This window comes from Zootoca vivipara, chromosome 3 (assembly GCF_963506605.1).
Source record: "Zootoca vivipara chromosome 3, rZooViv1.1, whole genome shotgun sequence".
Lineage (NCBI taxonomy): Eukaryota > Metazoa > Chordata > Lepidosauria > Squamata > Lacertidae > Zootoca > Zootoca vivipara.
In genome coordinates, this window is record NC_083278.1 from 99,905,080 (window position 1) to 99,912,056 (window position 6,977).

Sequence of the window (6,977 nt, forward strand, 5' to 3'; positions counted from 1 at the left end):
CATGCCAAATATAAACTAAATTTCACTGTCAAAATCTTGCAGGCCAAGTATGGGGAAAAGTCAAGAGACACGTTTTACAGCCTAAATTATTTTACCTGTACAAATTGTTTGGTTGGCTGTCAGTTTAAAACACGGTGATAAATCCTAATGCATTTTATAATGGCTAATCGTTTCCTTGAAGCACCATATCATAGCCCCAGTTAAGTTATAGCTTAAGTTGCTCTGCCACTCTCTTTTCTTTTTCCAATAAGGTGATGCAAAGGGGGTTGCATCAAAACACCTGAGTATTTCTTAGTCTTTGTTCCATATTGAAGAGTAAAGCTGGGTTTTTTTGCACAACTAATTTGCATCCAGAGAGCAGCTTTCTGCCAACCACACTATGGATATGTTTGCTTCATTGGCAGACCATCAGTTCCGCTGAAACATGATCTTAAGCTAAGACTTGGCTTATGTCCAAATCAATCCTTTTCTCTTACTGCCTGCTATCATCACCTCTGCTTGCTGTGTTTGGTTTTAAATTGCCAGTAACAGTGCAGAGACTTTGAGCGTAACGAGCTCCATTGATCAAGAATAAAAGTGAAAAGGAGTTTGGTATGCAGCCTAATCCTGCACATTTTACTCGGAAGTAAGGTCTACTGCTTGCAAAGAGGAAGCAGCCTTGGAATGCTAGAACTTGTTTCTGTTGTCATCAAAAGTGTAACCATCACAAGCTTGCAACTGTGTGATGACACCTTGCAATTCAAATTTTGTAGACGGTGCTTTGGGTTTGTGTGCAGCAGCGCACACTGAATCAGGTGGGCTTGTTTCTCTTTTTTAAAAATAGCACCAGTGCAAACCATTCCATTTCATTTGTATTAGCTTATTGAAAATGTTTTAAGATTCATGCAATGAGCTGCTGTCTCTGATTTGGATTGCCATATGGAACAGTTGGCCAAGTGGCTTGGATCCTGGGCAGCCATTGCACTGCTGGTTGAAGTGAAGCCTCCACGGTGAAGCACTTGCTTCCTTGAGCTGCTCCGTCTCTGTTCAGGTGGCTTCATTTGCTTAGGATGTCAAAAGAGAGAGTTAGTAAAACAATCTGGGTCAGTAGAGTTGCTCTAAATCTCTTGATTGGCTTTTGCTTTGGATTATTATTATTATTATTATTATTATTATTATTATTATTATTTTAAATCCACACAGCCATCATAAATTTCATCTTGAAATCTTAAGAAGAAATGGTGGTATGTATCTAACATATAAAAAGGAAGGTTAAAGCATGGACAGCTTTGCATTTCACCTGAACTCACTCTACAATATATGGAAGTTGCATTTATACAAGAAATGGCCCGCTTAAGAAAAAGGTTGTGTCTTGTTGCTTTGTCTGAACATGTGTTTCATTTTGGCCTATTAGAAAACTCCTCCATCCTCATTAACATGGTCTCCTCTGGTGCTAGCACTGTTTTACTTCTTGTGGTTTTTTGCAAATGCTTGCCTATCTTCTGCTCGTTATGGTCTGTAAGCACCACCAGAACATATAATCTATTTAGTTGATTTACAATTCTATTCTATTACCAAATCCTGTAGCCTCCCCCATTTAATGAAGCTGTAATGTTTCTATTTGATGCCTGGGGTGTCTGTAAATTTGTGGAACTGGTGCATGTCAGTCTGTTCAGAAGCATAAACGTTACTTGTATTGTTACTTTTCCTATTTGGTTTTTATTCATGGTGTTGATTTTTAAATGATTTGAATTTTATCAGATGAGTTCCAACAGAAAGGAATAGTTGCCCATCCTTTGTTCAGCACAACAGTGTAACCCAAGGTCCTTGTATTTCCCAACAATATGAGATTTATGCAAGGTACACATTGCTGAAATAAGGAACAGACCTTGTGGCTACTTGGGTTTCTCACATTGTTTTCACCTTGGCAAATGTGGCACTACATCAAACAGCATGGTAGCCTATAAAAATCATTGGTGCCAGTCAAACTCACTGAAGGTACATGAAAAGTAACATGACACAGTCCACTTAAACAAGATTCTTTATTTTGTTCCTGCCATGGATGACGATCCAGTCATATTCCTTATACGGTGAAATGTTATCTCCTCCAAAGCTACCAAATAACAAATGTCATCAATCAATCACATAAAGCAGTTTTCAAGTTGGGTGGCTGCAGCAGGGTCATATTCAAGTCAAACATATTGAGGAATCAATATTCTATCGGAGTTTTGTGTTTAGTTAAAAAGAAATCTAGGGGAACCCCTTAAAACTCCAGACCGTAATGTAACTATGGTCTCACTTAAGCAGAGAATTATTATACAGGAGGTCTGAAGAGGGATGTTTGCGGGTGAGGCCTGCATGTGCACCCTCGGCTCCAATCCACAATATGTGGTATCTCGATATAGTCTGAAGTTTCCTGTCTCTGTTCTCTCACTGGAGAGAGGCAAGTCCTGTACTCACAATAATTAATTTCAAAATAGATCCATAGTTGTTTCTGAGGAAGACCACACAACATTGCAGACCACTTGGTTCTCCAGAGCAGTTTTGCACAGCTCAGATGGTTTCCTGCAGTGCCTTGGATGCAAGGAAGGGGCAATTTGTGTTCACTGCATACGGGATGGGAAGTCATCAGTTGGGTAATCCCCTCGGTCATGGAGCAGCTACCAGCTACCAGACGGACTACTGAAAACAGTAGGAGGGTTGTTTGGAGACACTGGTCTGCGAACAGGTGGCAATGTTGGACATTGTGTGGTTTGGCATCACCCTCTGGAATCCCCAATACCTTGACTTCACAAGATGGAATTGGAAAAGATGAAGCATCATGGCATAAGGGAATCACACAAGCCTACCTGTGCACAAATAAAAATTGTAGAGTTCGAAGGGACCCTGAGGATCATCTAGTCCAACCCCCTGCAATGCAGGAATATGCAGCTGAGAGAAGCGTGCATCTACATAGATATTTAAGAGCTGGGTCAAGTTTCAGCTTGGGGGGGGGGGGAAATACAACACCAGAGGACTTTCACCTAACAGTCAGTACCCAAATAGTTTCCAGATTCGATGTCTCAAGCAGTTTCTCACAGATAACCTTGGACGAACGAGAGTGCTCAGCAGAGTACATATTCCACATCATGTCAGATGTGCCTTCTCAGTAGTTGTGCCCGTCCTGTGGAATGCCATCCCATCAGATGTCAAAGAAATTAACAAATATTTGACTTTTAGAAGTGGCCTGGCCAGGGTATGGGGCACTGGAGATACCTCTCCAAATTATGAGAGTTTCTGGTACAAATCTCTGCAAGAGCTACCATAGTTAGAGCCAGCATAGACTTCCTACCCAACTTAAAGAAGGCAGGGTAGACTCCCAATTACTTTGCAAGGAAAATGTAGAGTTGGACGGGGTCACCAGGGTCATCTAGTCCAACCCCCTGCAATGCAGGAACATTTTTCCCAATGTGGGGCTTGAACCCATGGCCCCAAGATTGAGAGTCTCCTGCTCTACCAACTGAGCTATCCCAACTGTCATGTTTTGTGACAACCCAACATGGGGTGCAGAACAGGAACTAATGGCAATTTCCCTTTCCTGAGAAGGTATAATAACCAAATGCATAAGTAGTCCCTGAAAACCCAACTGCATCTGCCGAGGCTATGCTAGGCCATCTTATAAACACAGGTGACAGTGTTACCACGGAAAAGCATCACTTGCTTGAGCTATTTGGATGCCCGCCCCCATGGCGTCGGCGACAGCACAACGGCAGGGAAGGGGACAGACCTGCCGCCTGAAGCAAATTACGTCACCTTGCCCTGAGGGATAATCAACGTCTGCTAGGCAGGCGCTGGGCTTAGTTATATCAGAAACTTTTCCTGAGTCAGTTCTTGTCTTAAGACAATAAAGTTTCTGTCTACTGGTGTGCTCTCTATGCCAGGATTTCCCACATTGTGGTCCAGGAGCTTCACTCAGGTGGTCAATGGCATGTCTGTGAAGAACAGCAGGAGCTGCTCCAGAATTCAAAGAACATAAGAACCCTCCTGGATCAGGTCAATGGTTCATTCAATCCAGTATCCTGTTCTCACAGCAGCCAGCCAGATGCCTGTGGGCAGCCTGCAAGCAGGACATGAGTGCAGCTGAACTCTGTCCGCTTGCGATCCCCAGAAACTGGTGTTCAGAGGCACAATGCCTCTGTCAGTGGAGGTAGAGCATAGCTGGTGGCTGCTGGTTGCCTTAATCTTCATGAACTTGTCTAATCTTTTAAATCCAAGTTGGTGGCCATCACTGCCTCCTGTGGCAGCGAGTTCCGCAGGTTAACTATGTGCTGCAAGAAGAGACACGAGCTTTTGCCTGACCCGAATCGTCCCAGCATCCAACTACTTTGGATGTTTTGAGAACCTGTTGATCTGGATGGTACAAGGCGAATGGGACAGAATGGCAGGAGGGGGTGGGCAGAAACGGCTAGAAAGAAGTGGAGAGCATTAAGAGAGCAAAACACAGAGAGGAGGCGAATAAATAAAAATAAAGCTGTATAGAAGAATCAATAAAGAGAGAATTAAAAAACCACTCAGCTTACAGTACCCTGTGTTTAGGGTTGCCAGACTCAATAGTGGACAGGACCTCTGTGCCTTTAATTGCCCCGCTCTCTTTTGAGTCTGGAAACCTTAAAGAGAAACCAGCAGACCCTTTGTTTAATTTCCAAGCAAAGGGTCTGCTGGTTTCTCTTTAAGGTTTCCAGACTCAAAAGAGATCAGGGCAATTAAAGGCACAGAAGTCCTGTCCACCATTGAGTCTGGCAACCCTACCTGTGTTACAATTGCTACAAACTGATGTGGAAATGTGGAGAACTGTACACAAGACTGAAAAAAGATTGAGAAACTGAACTCAAAAGATTTGACCATTCTGAGATGAGGAACCCTGAAAGCTGCCAAATATTTGACTGTAAGGCTTTGGTGTTGTGTAGACAGGCATGGGGCTGAGGAATGCCTGTCTCTCACCTGTGTGTTTCCCTAACTACTGACTGAATTGATTAATTGAATCACTTGATTCCATTAATGCTGATGCAGCTGCAGCTGAAAGGCCATCTCAGAAAGCAGGAGGTTTATAAGGCAGAGTGAAAAGTCTCTGATGTAATGGATTCAGAACGGAGACAGAAGTTACTCCCGGCCATGTGTTCAGTGGAGAGATAATGGCAAGGTTGTTGGAGAAGACAGGTGCTCACCGCTACGGATGCAAAAGGGGATTAGTAGTTCTGATTAACCATCTTGGATGAAAAGTTTAATCATTTACAAAGCACACACAACTGCCTAGGGATAGTCTTTTGGCATCATAATCCAGCCAAAGTTCAGTACAGTGGTACCTCTGGGTACGAACTTGATTCGTTCCAGAGGTCCGTTCTTAACCTGAAACCGTTCTTAACCTGAGGTACCACTTTAGCTAATGGGGCCTCCCGTTGCCACCGGCGTGCGATTTCTGTTCTCATCCTGAGGTAAAGTTCTTAACCTGAGGTACTACTTCCAGGTTAGCGGAGTCTGTAACCCGAAGTGTTTGTAACCCAAGGTAATAATAATAATAATAATAATAATAATAATAATAATAATAATAATAATAATTTATTAATACCCCACCCATCACCCATCTGGCTAGGTTTCCCCAGCCACTCTGGGCAGCTTCCAAAAGAAGTATTAAAATACAATAATTTATTAAACATTTCTAGTTACCGGTAGGTAGCTGTGTTGGTCTGAGTCGAAACAAAATAAAAAAATTCCTTCAGTAGCACCTTAAAGACCAACTAAGTTTTTATTTTGGTATGGGCTTTCGTGTGCATGCACACTTGATGAAGCACACGAAAGCTCATACCAAAATAAAAACTTAGTTGGTCTTTAAGGTGCTACTGAAGGAATTTTTTTATTTTATTAAACATTAAAAGCTTCCCTAAACAAGGTACCACTGTATCTTGAATTCCGTTCATATCAGAGGGAGAGATTTACTTAACTTTCTCACCAAACTAAAAAGGAAGCTGTCTTCTAGGTCAGGCTGTTTTTGCTTATCTACTGCTTATCTACAGTGCTCCACTGTGATGGGCAGTCTGTCAGGTGCCTCTTTCCCCTCACCTGCTAGGCAATCCTGTTAGCTGGCAATAACAAGGATTGAACTGCCTAGAAAGTATATTCTCTACCACTGAACCGTGACTATATTTAGGCCACATTCACACCATACCGCTTTAAACAGCTGTGACTCCCCCCCCAAGGATTCTGGGAGCTGTAGTTCCCCCCCCCAGGTGCTGAATGTTGTTAGGAGACCCCTATTCTATTCACAGCCACAATTCCCAGAGTTCCCTGTGTTTGTTAAACAACTCTGTTGTGAAAGAATGGAAAATGCATCTTGTCTGTTTAGAAAAGAGCCGTTACTGCTGCTTCTCCCCTCCCCTCAAGGCAAGATGGTACTTCAGCCACCCCTGTAGTAGCAGTTGCGCTGAATAGTTACCAGGCAAAGGGAGGCAGCCGGCAAATGTGAGCAGCCATTTATTGGCAGGTGAACGTGTATGCTATTCAGAAAAAGATCCGATCCATCAAAACTTCAGGGCATAAACAACCTTTGCACGGTCTGAGTAATAAGCACAATAGAACCTTGGAACAATTCTGCACTACAAAAAAAAAAAGAACATGCTTCTGCGTATAAAAAACTCCTTACGTGTAATAAATTAGTATAGCAGAGAGATTGCTTTCACTGTAGCCATCTCCCTGATGTACTACTTTACTCATAGCAGGGAGATTTTACTTTAATTTTTAGCTATGTGGAGCTACGTTTAAGGAAAGTTATGCATGCAGAATTTTGCACCGATGAAGCAGGAGGTTGGGTCTCACTTGTGGGAATGAACTTGTTCCTGGAGAGCCAGGAACTCTTTGCGCCTTGGGCACACCCACAACTTCTGCCCAACTGGTAGGTCACCTTTTGTACATGTGACAGACAGTGCAAAACTCAAGTGGAAAGCCACCCACTCACCCACCCCCAC